Source organism: Dendrobates tinctorius, unplaced genomic scaffold, assembly GCF_039654945.1.
Source record: "Dendrobates tinctorius isolate UK_male_01 unplaced genomic scaffold, ASM3965494v1 ptg000183l, whole genome shotgun sequence".
Taxonomy (NCBI): Eukaryota; Metazoa; Chordata; class Amphibia; order Anura; family Dendrobatidae; genus Dendrobates; species Dendrobates tinctorius.
The window spans coordinates 6,122,334-6,136,236 of NW_027361850.1; positions in this window are offsets into that span (position 1 = coordinate 6,122,334).

The window sequence follows — 13,903 nt, forward strand, 5'->3', positions numbered from 1 at the left end:
TTCTTTGACAAAATAATTTAATATCAATAATAATAATAATAATATCAGATTACCGTTATAAGTACTCAATGACATAATTGATGTGAATTCATGTTATGGTAAGCCGTGAACAATATTCATATAAAGTATGTATAATTATACTTCCCTAAGTCTAAATTGAAGCATCTCAGGTCCAGTCATCATCATCTGATGTCATCTGGTCTTCATTTTGATGTCTTCTGTCTTCTTCTTGATTCTTTTAAAAACACAGTTTTTCTATAGCATATAGATGTTGTAGAAATCGTGTTGCGTATAAAATCAAAGTCCATAAATTCAAATGTTGATAAGAAACAAAGTCTATGGATGAAATGCAGCTTTAATATCTGTGCAGTGTCATCTTTAAAAACCTGGGCTTACATTGGCTCGCCTTGGATATTCTGGAATCCTTCATCAGTACTGGTCTTTGAACAGGTGTGACGTCTTTGGTCAGTAAAGCAAGGGTTAAAATGGCTCTTCCTTGCTAAACATAGCACCATAACCAGTCCTTGTCCTAATGCACAGGACATATGTCAGGGTTGTAGCTTCCTGACAATTACCTTATTGTTCACCAGCTTTACATCGAAGCTTTTCAGGTGATTGGAAACCTCTGGAACTTGGTAAGAACATGAACATGATAACACCGTTCATCTCAGCATCATAGGATCATCATCCTCTGGTTGTCAGGTTAGACACTTTAATTGTGGCTGTCAGTGGTGGATACTGCACTTGTGGCTGTCAGTGGTGGATACTGCACTTGTGGCTGTCAGTGGTGGATACTGCACTTGTGGCTGTCAGTGGTGGATACTGCACTTGTGACTGTCAATCTGTTACTCAGTAATCATAGCTTTGTTACCTTCTGGGACTTCTGGATAGCGGCATTCTTCTTCTTGCAACTGGTAAGAATCAATAAAGTTTAGAAATATGAAAAGTCTTTATTAACGTAATTTCAGTATCTTGCTCGAAGTCTTCATTCCCTATTCTATACCAAATCTGGTAATTTTCCTATCCTATAATATCACAGCGTACCATAGCAATCAGTAATATCCATATAATTATCAGAATTTGTACTGTATATGGATTTCAATGATTGAAATAATAAACCAATAATAAGTGATAATACATTATTATCCATATTTTTCATGTGATAAAAAAATATTCTATGTCATAGGTGTAATTACCTTTTTCAACCCATAGGTGTCAGTGTTTTATGTAACCAGTGTTTTCATCTTTATTAATAAGGAATATATTTATTATACTAATAATATGTAGGAATGTAAAGCCATGAACCAAAATAAGAATATATGAGTGAGCGAATGAATGAATAAAAGAATTGTTGCATATAACTCAGAAGTGAAACATTTTTCTTTGTAATAGAACCATATCATTGCTATATTTAATGAAGCAATATTCTCAGTAGATATTACTTTACTAAATATTGATGAAAGAAAAAAATAAAAATTTAAGAATTAAAATAAAAATAGATTAAAAAATTGAAAATTAAAAATAAGAATAAGAATAAAAATAAGGCCTTTATGTTGATGCAGAGTAGTTATGTCTTCAGTAACATATACCCTTAATATTTCCATGATCTGGATTATTTCATAATTGTCATAAACTTGTGTTACCAAAATATTCAAATTATGCAACTTTGCATGTAATATTCCTCTTAGTGTAAAGAAATGACTCTTTATATACTTGTTATTATACCCAATACTTATACCATTGTACCTTATTAATATTTCTTTTCTATTAAAATGTGTGAAGAAGATATTAATCAAATGTGATGATGTAGTCAGGATCAAAAACATATTTTCCCCCTTAATACCAAAAAAATATTGTTTCATGAAGTAATTCATTTATCAAAACCAAAATGAAAAATAATTAATGTATAAATTGTGTAAATATTATACTTGCTTATACCATTATTTGTCTGAAAATGTGTAACCATTAAAACTAATGTGAATATCATAAAATTATCCTTTGGAAAATTAATTTAAATGTAGATTTTCTTCATAAACCATTTTGATGTGCGATTGCACTTATCCACAATTAACTAAATCAAGAAATAATAATTACTATAGAAATATAGAAATATATGTTGTATAGATAATATTTCATCCTATATCCTAATATTCTAATAATTTAACTGATCTGCATATTTCTTCTAAAGATAAGCTTTTTTTGGTTTTTTTTCTTGCATTCAGAATCCTGAGGCCTCACACAACAAACGTATCACATTACTCGCTCAGCAGCTGCTCATACACTCAGTCATCTGTCACTCAGACTGTGTCACATATTATCCCACATACGAAGGTGTGATGAATACACGTATTTTAACCCAAATTATCAATGCATTGTAAACTATTTAAATTTAGTCTTAATATTTCTTTGAATATTCCCCAAATACACATGACATAAATATATGTTGTATAGCTATACTTGACATTTAGGCCTGGAAAAAAAATTCCATTGGTTTGCAAAAGTTGAGACCCCCTAAAAAATTATTTTCCTAAAGAACAGGGACATAGTATTACTGGTATACCTATTATTAGAACAAGGTTCAAATTTCATATGCTGTGGTTGCCATGTCAAGCCATGCAGTAAAGGCACACACAGAACATATTTTAAAATGCAGTTAGTTATTTTCTTTATAAGTGTTAAATATAAAATCATGCAATTATTGCAACTTCCTGTGTAAATAAAGGCATAAATCCTTGTAAGAGAATTTTTCCCGATTAAGTCCTGCTTTGAAATAAAAATTCTAAGGAAAAATAAAAGAGAAGGTTAATATCATATTCATAATTCTAAATATTATTACTGAAGTAGATTACTTCTACAAACACTATATACTGTATGAATATGTATCTATCCACAAACCATAAAACTACAGGATTATACTCTATATAATAATTACATATAACTGACTAATTGTATAATTCTTTTACATAATACTGTATATATATTACTTTTTCTAGCCAATTCCTACACCCAGACTTATTTCTCTGCAAAAAATATCCTGAAAAGTTCTTGCCATTTTAAAGCTGATAGATTCTTGGAGCAGAGTATTCAGTTTACAGGCCATGATGTCACTCACCACCTGCTTCTGTCTGTTAAATTCGGCCATCTTTGTTACAGAAAGAAAATCAGAACTTGGAATTTTATAGGGCTTAAACTGTGAAGTTTTTTCGGTGATCCTTTGCATCATTCCATATGGCTTATAACAAACATGTGATTTTCTTCGTTCTTCATAGATTTGATTTTGGGTAAAAATCATTTTAGAAGGCTTTGCTAATACAGGCTTCTGATAAGATTTTACTCTGCCTGTCTTCACAAAATTGGCACAATTTTTTCCTTTCCTTTCACGATTCTCGTGTTTTCTGGCAAAATCAAGAGATTGCGCACATTCCAATAAAGAATCTTTTTGTGACGCAATAACACGAGATGCAGGATTTAAAAACCAAAATTTGCTTACAAAACTCCTTATGAGGGACCGTGTTTTGACATTCTCACTCAGCATTTTGTACAGACGTTCATGTATGGACATAAACGTAAAAGTACATTCCTTCCGACCAATCCTTAATTTTTGAAGAATATCAATATCTGGATGATTTTCATTTGATGCACAAAAAATAAGAATTTGTAATCTATCCTTATCAGATAAATTATCATGTTTTTCACCAGATAACTTTAAAGTCAATCTCCTAGCAAAGTTTACAGGGATCCACATTTTGAACAACTGATTCTTCTCCTCGTTAGATAAATCAAATTTGTCAACACAGCTTTCAAAAACCTCAGAGTTTCTACAAACATGGATTTTGTTATCATATGCAGGAATGATTTTGCATATTTTTATCAAATTTTTCCTTACTTTACTTTGGAGTTGGGCCTGTGAGTCGTCTATTTTTAGTGGTCCGTCTTTCCCTTGTACGTCATCTACGTCAGTTCTGAAGTCTCCTCCTACTTCTCCATCTTGTTCCACGTCTGCAAGGTCACCTTCAATAGCTGCTGCTACTATTTGCCTTTCATCTTGTAACTGCTTTTCTACATTACAATGTATCTCGGGAACATCACTATTTTCCTTTACACAATCATTTTTTGATTTCTCTGACACAGATCTATGATATATATCTACCATCTGTAGAATATTTTTTAATCTCTCTCTTTCTCTATTGAAAAACTTACAATCTAACTTCTGATTCTCCAGTTCGCACTCGGCATATAAGCTAAGCCATAATACTTCTGGATTAGACTTGTCTACAGACTTAAATTTCAATTTACTCTGCTTAGCAAGAGAATTAATGACATCCATTTTATTTCTCTTACCTTTAAACGTCTCAGCTTGTTCCTTTGATGGACAATGCTGGGCTCCAGTCTTCACACGTCTGGCTTCAGCACGTCTGGCACTTTGGCACTTGTAGTACTTCTCAATCCATCTGGCAATTCTTAGTCCTCACTTCTAGATTCTGTCTGATTCTTGTGAATAGTGGAGTTCCTGATAACTTGCACATATGACTGATGTTAGCAAAGTTCAATCCCCCTTTTGGGCAAGTTGAGGGAAATCCGCAAAAAAGAACAAAAATTCAGATCTGCCTGGCTCTCCAATGTAAAATAATGCTTATCCTTGTAAAATACTTAGGACTAGTTACCAGATAAAAATATAGTGGTTTATTTGGATTCTTCCATCAAAGAAAAGATTATTACAGAAAAACATAAAAATAGGTGAAAGAGAGATTGTCCATTAGTTCATAGCTAAGCTTGTCACCTTCTTTCTCTGGGATGGCAAATGGTAAAAATGGCGTCTGGCTCTGTTCAGCTTCTCAAATAGCAAAGTTACATACCAGCTGTTCAGCTATGTCTGTGCAGAGATGACATCTTGCGTCTGTGTCTCATGATGGTGAGGGAATGATCGAGCGACCTCTAGAGTGAGCCATGAATTATATACGTCTCTTAAAGCACGTGATCCAGGTATATATGGAGTTGTCCTGTACCATGAGCCAAGCTTAAAAATAGCCTATGTCGTGTAAGCTAAAGCAATGTACAGAACTGAGTCTTATAAGAAATTAACGGATTATTAATATTTAACAAAGCCCCATGTCCAGACCTCTTTGTAAGAATTCTAGGATCTGCGCTATCAGTGTGGACTGCCCAGCTACTACCCCTGAACCCTGAAGGAATCTTTTCCAGATCCTAACGTAGATTTTGGTTGTAATTGGTTTTCTGCTTTTGAGCAAGGTGTTAATTAGGGCTGGGGAGAAGCCTTTCTCCTTTAGTAGTGACCGTTCAAAATCCACGCCGTCAGATGTAGGCCAGTCACCTGAGGATGGTAAACTGGGCCCTGGGATAGGAGATCTGGGATGTTTGGTAGGACCCATGGGTCGGACACCGACATGGTCCTGAGGCATGAGAACCATGCTCTCCTGGGCCAAAATGGGGTGATCACTATAATCCTCGCCTTGTCCTTCCTGACTTTCCTCATCACAAGGGGTAGTAGAGACAGGGGAGAGAAAGTGTATGCTAGCCCGAAGTCCCATTTGATCAGAAGAGCATCTACTGCCAGCGGCTTTTCTCTGGGATTTAGAGAGCAAAACTGAGGCACCTTCCTGTTCTCTCTGGTGGTGAAGAGGTCCACTTCTGGCTGCCCCCATTTTTGTACGATCAGGTCGAAGATGGAGGTTTTTAAGGACCATTCCCCTTGTCTTAGAAGGTTGTGGCTTAGGAAGTCCGCTGTGGTGTTTTCTCTTCCTTTTATGTGCAGAGCTGTTAAAGACAGAAAATGTTGCTCTGCCAATTGAAACAGCCGCTCTGCTACCTTCATCAGGGGTCAGGAACGAGTCCCACCTTGGTGGTTGATGTAAGCCACGGTGACCTGATTGTTGGAGAATATTCAAACATGGTGACCCTGTAGATACACAAGAAGGTTTTTAACTGCCTGCTCTACGGCTGTTAGCTCTTTCAGGTTGGAGGACACTTCCAACTGATGGTACTCCCATAGGTCCTGGATTAAGACCTCCCCCATGTGGGCCCCCCAACCCGTAGGGCTTGCGTCTGTGGAGACTACCCAGGTTACGTTATATTCCCAGGGCACCCCTCTAAATGAACCGCCACTCTGAGGAAATGCTGATGAGACGCATGGATGGGTATATGGTAGTAGGCGTCTTTTAAATCTAACACCACCATAAAGCAGTTTTCAAACAGTAACTTTATTGTGGAATTAATCGTTTCCATTTTAAATGGCCAAATGATCAGGTATCTACTGAGTGCCTTCAGGTTGATTATGGTCCTGTAAGAACTATCCGGTTTACGGACCAAAAATAGAGGGGAGTAGAAGCCTTCGCCCTTCTCTACCTCTGGTACCTTTATCAGTACTTTTTTATGGCATAGGTCATGGATTTCAGTCTCTAGGGCAGCCTGTTCCGACAGGGAAGACCTGAGCGGGGTGACCTTAAAACTGTTCCGGGGGGGGCACAGGAAAATTCTAGCCTTAGACCTGAGGCTACCAACCCCAGAATCCAGTTACTGTTTGAGATCAGTGACCAGGCTTGGTAGAAGGCCAATAGTCTACCTTCCACCGGAGCCGCTAGTCATTGGGGAGGTTTCTTGGTCTCACGGGATGCTTCCTGGCGTCCCCCTCCAAACATAAACACGGTACCTTTTTTCTTTTTACCTTCCCATCTGCCCCGGTCTCTGGATGATCTTCTACGGAAAAATCTCTTCCTAGCGAAGGGACGTCTATAGGAAGGGGTGGGCAGGGAAGGGAATTTCTTTTTATAGTCGCTGTCTTTCTCCAGGAGTTCATCTAGGACTGGACCGAATAGATATTCCCCCTCACTTTTTTTTACCGTCTGCCGTATACATGACCGGCAGTTTTTTAGGGTAGGCGTCTGGCAAGGGGCAATTGCAAAGGGCGCACTCCCTGTTTTTCGCTTTATCAGCGCACTTCTTCCCCTATAGGAGAAAAAAACATAAGGAGAACACTGCATCAGGGCACGAAGATCTCTTACCCTGAGCATAAGGCGTAGGTACCGGATCACGGGGGGGGGCGAGCTGGATACTTCGGCCTGGAGGAACTTCTGTGGCCAGATTGTCCAGTTCATTTTTTCTTTTGCTGGGAGCTTGTCTGGGACCTCTCTGAGGTACGTTCCTGCTCTCGGTCCGGCTGGGTCACGGGAGCTTCTGGCTCATCCATTGCTGCACATGAGCTAAAGCCGCTCTGCAGCGATTCTGTGCCCTTTTTATCCTCCCCCCGGAAATCCTGGTTAGCAGGTGTCATGGCCAGGGGCTAGTTCCCCCCCTCCCGAGATGTCCATGGACTCCACCCCCTGTGCCTCGGCGACGCAGAGAAAAGCCGGCCGGCATCTGACTTCTGGCCCGGCACCATCGGCCCCGCCCCCGCGTCACTTCCGGCCTCCGTGAACGCGTGGGGGCGCGCAGGCCGCCAGCGACACGGTGCCGCCCGACCCGGCATGGCGCTCCCCGCCCGCCACCAAGCTACAGCAGCCGGCCCCAGACCGCGACCCGGACCGCGGGGTGACCGCACTAGGAGGGCCAGGGATCGGGGTCTGGGGGGGAATTTCTACGTACCTGTCGGCGCCGGCCCTGGAAACGGGCATCTGCCGGACCCCGCTCCCACCTGCTCAGCACACCGTCGTGGAGCCCTGCTCGGGTCCACCGTGGCGCATCCAGGGGACCCCGCACCGCCCGAGGTAGGAGACTCCCCGCTACCTGAGTCGGACAGCCGGCCTGGGGATTCCTCGTCCATGATAGTAAGATCTGTAGGGAATCCTGTCCTCTAGGAACAGGAAACCAACTGATGCGTGGGAGAGGTGCCGCCCTTATGTATCTGTAGGATTTCCTGTTCCTGAAGGGTGGATCCCCTCTCTCAGGTGGTGCCGTCATGGATGACCGAATAAATGGTACTGATACTATGCCTCTGACCCTTAATATAGCTACCATCGCTGCCATAATTTTTGTAAAAATTCTGGGGGCTGTTGCCAGCCCAAATGGCAGGGCCACAAATTGGAAAAGTTGCTGTTGGACAGCAAAACGCAGAAACCTTTGATGTCCCTGAAAAATGGGGACGTGCAGGTAGGCGTCCCGGATATCTATGGAAAATAGGAATTCCTGATCCTCCATAGACGTAATTACTGACTGAATCGACTCCATCCTGAAATTGCATAAGCTGACCCATCTGTTTAGCCTTTTAAGGTCTAGTATGGGACGAACTGAGCTATCCTTTTTTGGTATCATAAACAGGTTTGAGTAAAAGCCGGTAAAACATTCCTGAACGGGGATGATTACTCCTGCGTTGAGGAGAGAGTCGATTGCCGCAAAAACCTAGAGCCATAGCAGCATCTTTTGGTGGTTGTGATAGAAAAAAACAGTCTCACGGAAGCGCGTTGAAGTCTATCTTGCATCCTGTGGATACCACCTCCTTTACCCAGATATCCTCTACTGAACTCTGCCCCACATCTCTGAAGAGAAGGCGGCCTCCTAGTCTGGGAGAGATACTGGGAAGGGAGTTGGATTCCCTGCCGGCGTCAAGCTGAAGCGGCTCTGCTCGGCCCTGACCTGGTAGCTCTGCTGTTGGAACTGCGGGAAAGCCATGAAGGGGTGGCCCGAAAGGATACCCTCCTCCTATCTCTAGGTGCTTGCGACCTCTGTGGGCCCTGAGCATAAGGGTCTGTTGCTGGGGCACGGAGAAAGGGCTGAGCCCTACGTTTGAAAACATATCGACGAGGCTTGGCCTGAGGGAGACGGGAGCTTGTACCCCTCGTTGCATCCTTAATGATCTGATCTAACATTGACCCAGAGTCGGGCACCCTGAAAAGGCAGATTGGTCAGTGATTTCTTTGAGGACAAATCAGCCTGTCAAGTCTTTAGCCAGACCGTCCGCTGGACGGCTACCACGTTGCTGAATGCTTGAGCTGCGCAAGACGTGGCATCCAGGGCTGCTGATACCATATACCTCCCGGCATGAGAGATTTGATCTGCAAACTCCACCAGTTTTGCTGGTGTGGCCCCGGCCAATATGCCCTGTCTAAGCTGTTTGGCCCATTCCGTAACAGACTTAGCTACCCAGGCTGGACACAATGTAGCGGCTGCTGCCTCAAAGGCGGATTTTGCCAGGGATTCTATCCTCCTATCATTGGGATCCTTTAGGGCTGCCCCACTGGCGAGTGGGAGGACTGTATTGGTAGAGAGTCTGGACACTGGTGGATCCACTGAAGGGGAGGCAGTCCAGTTGGCGGTGAGATCTGGAGGGAAAGGATATAAAATCCCAAAACGGATTTCCCTCTGAAACCGCCTGGTTGGGTTTTCCCTTTCACTGGCCAACACTTCCTCAAAATCCTTGTGGGAGGCAAAGACCCTGGAGGGGGACTTATGACGCTTAAATGAAAAAGCCTGATCATTAGGTTTTGATGTGGCGTCCCCAATGTTAAAGGTCTCATTGGCTGCGGCAATGAGGCCCTGAACCATATTCTTGACGCCCTGGGACTGTTCTGGCCCATACTCAGAAGCCTCGTCTGAGTGTGTCTCTGATAATGCCTTGCCTGATTCCAGGGATGAGGACTGGGAGGAGGCAGACGGCCAGAGGAATTCTGGCGGTGAGATAGATTGAGAAGGGGACCTGGGTTGATGGTCCTGTCTAAACCTTTAACGGCCTCTAGAAGGCCCAAAAGGAGGCTCCTTCGATGCTCCTGTGTCCACTGGAGTCTGAAGTGCCAATCTGTCAAGCACCGTTACCAAGGTCTGTGACACCTTGGTAAGGTCGGCCACGGACATAGATAAGAAAGAGGCCCATCCTGGACACTCACTGTCTCCCGTGGCGATGGATGGCCCCTGGGCGGCAGGCAGGGTGGCTTCCTCCTGCTCCAGGGATAATGCGGGAGCTCTGGCAGGCAAGGCGGGGGGCTGCACCTGCTCTCTAGAGTAGGGGACACCGTGGTTCTGCTGCAATCTGAGCAGAGTGGCAAGGACTGACCCGAAGGAAGCCTGACATTGCATTTAGTACATATATTTTACCATGGTCGCTGAAGCGGATGAGGAGCGGGACTGCTCTCCCTTGGGCATACTGACAGGCTTTACCTGGTGCCCACCGTCGGGGGTAAAAAGCGGAGTGAGGGAGCAACCTATACCCACGACCTGTCTCCCCACCGCAGCTGCCACCCGAAGGCTGATGACGGAGAGAGCGAGGTGAACAGCCCCCACTGCCTAGAAGCTTTATAAAATCCACGCCCGGCCTCCTGGAGCACCAAGATGGCGCTGGTACAGGAAAAGGAAGCTGAGGGGCGGAGCCTGCAGGAAGCCGGAATCTGGCGTCGGCCGTGCTGCTGCTGGAGCCCAGGGCCATAATGCTGCCACGGGAGGCTGGAACCGCGCTGCACCGACGTGCTTGAAAAGTAAGTGTTGGCTCTCAAAATAAGTTTAGAGCCATGTGGTGCAAGCCAGGGTGCTGATTAGAGCAGTCACATTCAGCCTAGGGCGGCTGGTGACCAGAATATAAAACGCTGCAGCCTCTTACCTTCAGCTCACCCAGTAACAGGGGTCTGTTATCTGCATGAAAAGATTGCTGTCCAACCTTTTCTGCAGGGCGTCTCTCTCGATCATCAGGCTCTGGAAGGCGATTGATGGGAGACGAATGTCAGGACCAGGAGCGGCCACCTGAACACAAGTCCTGTGTTAGGGGTTCGGGTCCTGCCAATGGGATTCATGAGGATACGGGGTGGCAGTACACGCCGTACTCAATCCCGGTGTGGGAATACAGATGTAGCAGATCTACTCTGTATCCCTCCATGGTTACCTGAAAAGGAACGACGCACAGAGGCAGGCATGGGTCCGCGAGAGACCCCTGTCCACCTCCTGCTGACATTAAGGAAAAACGGATTGTCCTACAGCCGGTCGGAGGGGTGTATACTGCGGAGGCGGAGCTAACATTTTTTTCATGGCATAGTGTCAACTTCCTAGTGACAGCGGCACACACCCATGATTCCTGTGTCCCTCAATGAGACGAAAGAGAAAAGGGCTTTTTTTTTTGGACTGGCAGAATAATAAATTGTCAAAAACTTTGTGTATTCATTTCATTAAAATATTTTTTAATTAATGTCTTTTTTTAACCCTTTACTATCCTAGGGTTAATAATAGATGTGTCTTATTGACACCTCTCCATTATTATCCCGGCTTAATGTCACCTTTCAATAGCAAGGGGACATTAACCCATTATTATTAACCCATGAGTAGAGTTGAGCGACTTTGGTGGGATCGGGTTTCGTGAAACCCAAATGAAACAAAATTTGATTCGGCTGAAACTGGTCGGACTAGGGCAAAAAAAGTTGGAGTTTCGTCCGAAACCCGACCCCAATGCAAGTCAATGGGAAATAAAAGTCGGCATTGACCGGCTGACATTCATCACACTCAATGCCGACTTTTGTTCCCCATTGACTTGCATTGGGGTCGGGTTTCAAAGGAAATACCGACTTTTTTAGCCCTAGTCGGACCAGTTTCATCCGAATCAAATTTTGTTTCATTCGGGTTTCATGAAACCCGATCCGACCAAAGTCGCTCAACTCTACCCATGAGCAACTGCTAAAAGCCATGGGAATAGAGAGGCTAAGTGCCAGAAAAGGTGCATCTTATAGACGTGCCTTTTCTGGGGTGGCCAAAACAATGATCCCTCTCTAGGCTATTAATATCTGCCCTCACTCACTGGTTTTCCCTCTATGGCAGAGAAAATTGCGCAGGAGCCCATGCAATTTTTTTCCGCGATTATAGCCTTAAATTTAACCCCTAGAGTTCCAAATTTTTCCCAACACAAACTACTAAATTGACTAAACACTGACATACATAAATCGTTACTATATGTAAATCATGAGTCATATCATGACGGGTTCAGGAATGAGTTCACCGAAGCCGGTGATTTAGCGGCTATTATGCTATGTAGAAATATATATATATATATATATATATATGTATATATATATATATATATATATATATGATATATATATATATACACACACACACATACACACACGATATATATATATATATCTCTATCATATCTCTCTCTCTGTGTATATATATATATATATATATATATATATATATATATATATATATATATATATATATATACACATATATACACACATACATACACACATATATACACACACACAGATATATATATATATGTCTCAATGAATATATATATATATATATATATATATATATATATATATATATTTGGCGGATGACGACGGATCCTGCACCCATAGGCTTTCATTCTAGCAAACGACGGATTGCGACGGATCCGTCACTGTCCGATTTTTCGACGGACACAAAAGACGTGACTTTGTGCGTCGTGTCCGCCCGCCGGTCAAAAAATATTCGACATATCCGGTGAACGAAACGTGAGGCTATCCGTCGCTAATACAAGTCCATGAGAAAAAAAACGGATCCAGCAGCATCAGTCGCCAGATCCGTTTCTTTCAAAAAACGCCGGATTGTAACTGATGGTAAAAAACTGATGTGTGAAAGGGGCCTTAGGGGCTGAGTGCTGAGGACGGGGCTGTGCACAGCGCACTTACCCCGCCATCCTGGTCCATCTCGCCGCCCGTGACGTCACCAGAAGTGCGACGGCCTGACATAGCGCGACTTCCGGAAGAAGCGATGTAAACCGGCCAGCGTCCGAGCGCCTCCCATCGGGAGGAGCAGCTCAACTCAGGAGCACGACCGCTCGCTGGTCTCTGGGGCTGAGGGACTCCCCTCTAGGAAGTGTCAGCCTCAGGCCACTTGACAGGGGGAAGGATGTGGACGAGCCGCACAATCCCCGAGCCTTCCGGTAAGCAGCACTTCTCTCGTGCGTCCCTCCATGCAGGGACAGGAAAAACACTGAGGGAATTGGGGTGGGGCCTTTTAACGTCTGGAAAATAATGATCGTATTTTCTTCTAAAGGTGACTCTGGAAACTGAAGTTACCTTTGGTATTGTGTATATGTCAATTTACGGAGAAAAAAATGGTCATTTAATGTTTCCAATGGATGTCAAAAGTCCTACAATATCAAACACACCACTGGATGTGACCATAAACGAATTAGCAGATGGAGTCACTTGCTTGGAGGCTTCTTTTAGCTCTAAAGCTAAGCTAGTTGTCAGCACCTTTAGTCACAGTAAGGCTGGTTTCACACGAGCATGTTTTGTGACCCGAACATGGACCCCTATTGTCGGAACTGCCGTGGGTCTCCTAACCAAAGAACTTGACAGCCTCATCTATGCACGAAACTGTTTACTTCGGGTCGGTGTAGCCATGGCCGGTTGGTGCATCACACTATGTAATTGGACAATCAAAGACAGATGTGTGAAACCAGCCCTAAATTGTGGGTTAGGCTGGGGTCACCCTGTATTAATGCAGTCCGTTTAATGGATTGCGTTACACCGCGGCATAACGCGATGTAACGCAATCCGTTAACGCTGCCATCCACTTCCATTAGGAGTGCATCGTTAGCGCATGCCATAAATCGGCATGCGCTAGCGATGTGCCGTCATTCTGTGACGGACCCTCGGACGCGGGCTGCGGTGTCCGGGGGTCCGTCACTGCTAGCGCAGATGAAGCATCTGCGCTAGCGGGCTCACATAACGCGATCGCATTAACGCTATGTGAACCTAGCCTTATTGTGACCCTTTTAAGAAAAAAATAAAGATACAACTATGGTAATAATTCCAACATGATTGAAATTGAGATTTTTTTGCAAGTCATTTGCAATTTGATTCATCCCCTAAAAATGGAAGCATTGAAGGTATGGAAATGCTGTTTACACAAGTAAAATGTCCTGTATACAAGGAATAGCTCTTAGGAACCATAGACATCCGATGCCAGGTAATCTGGT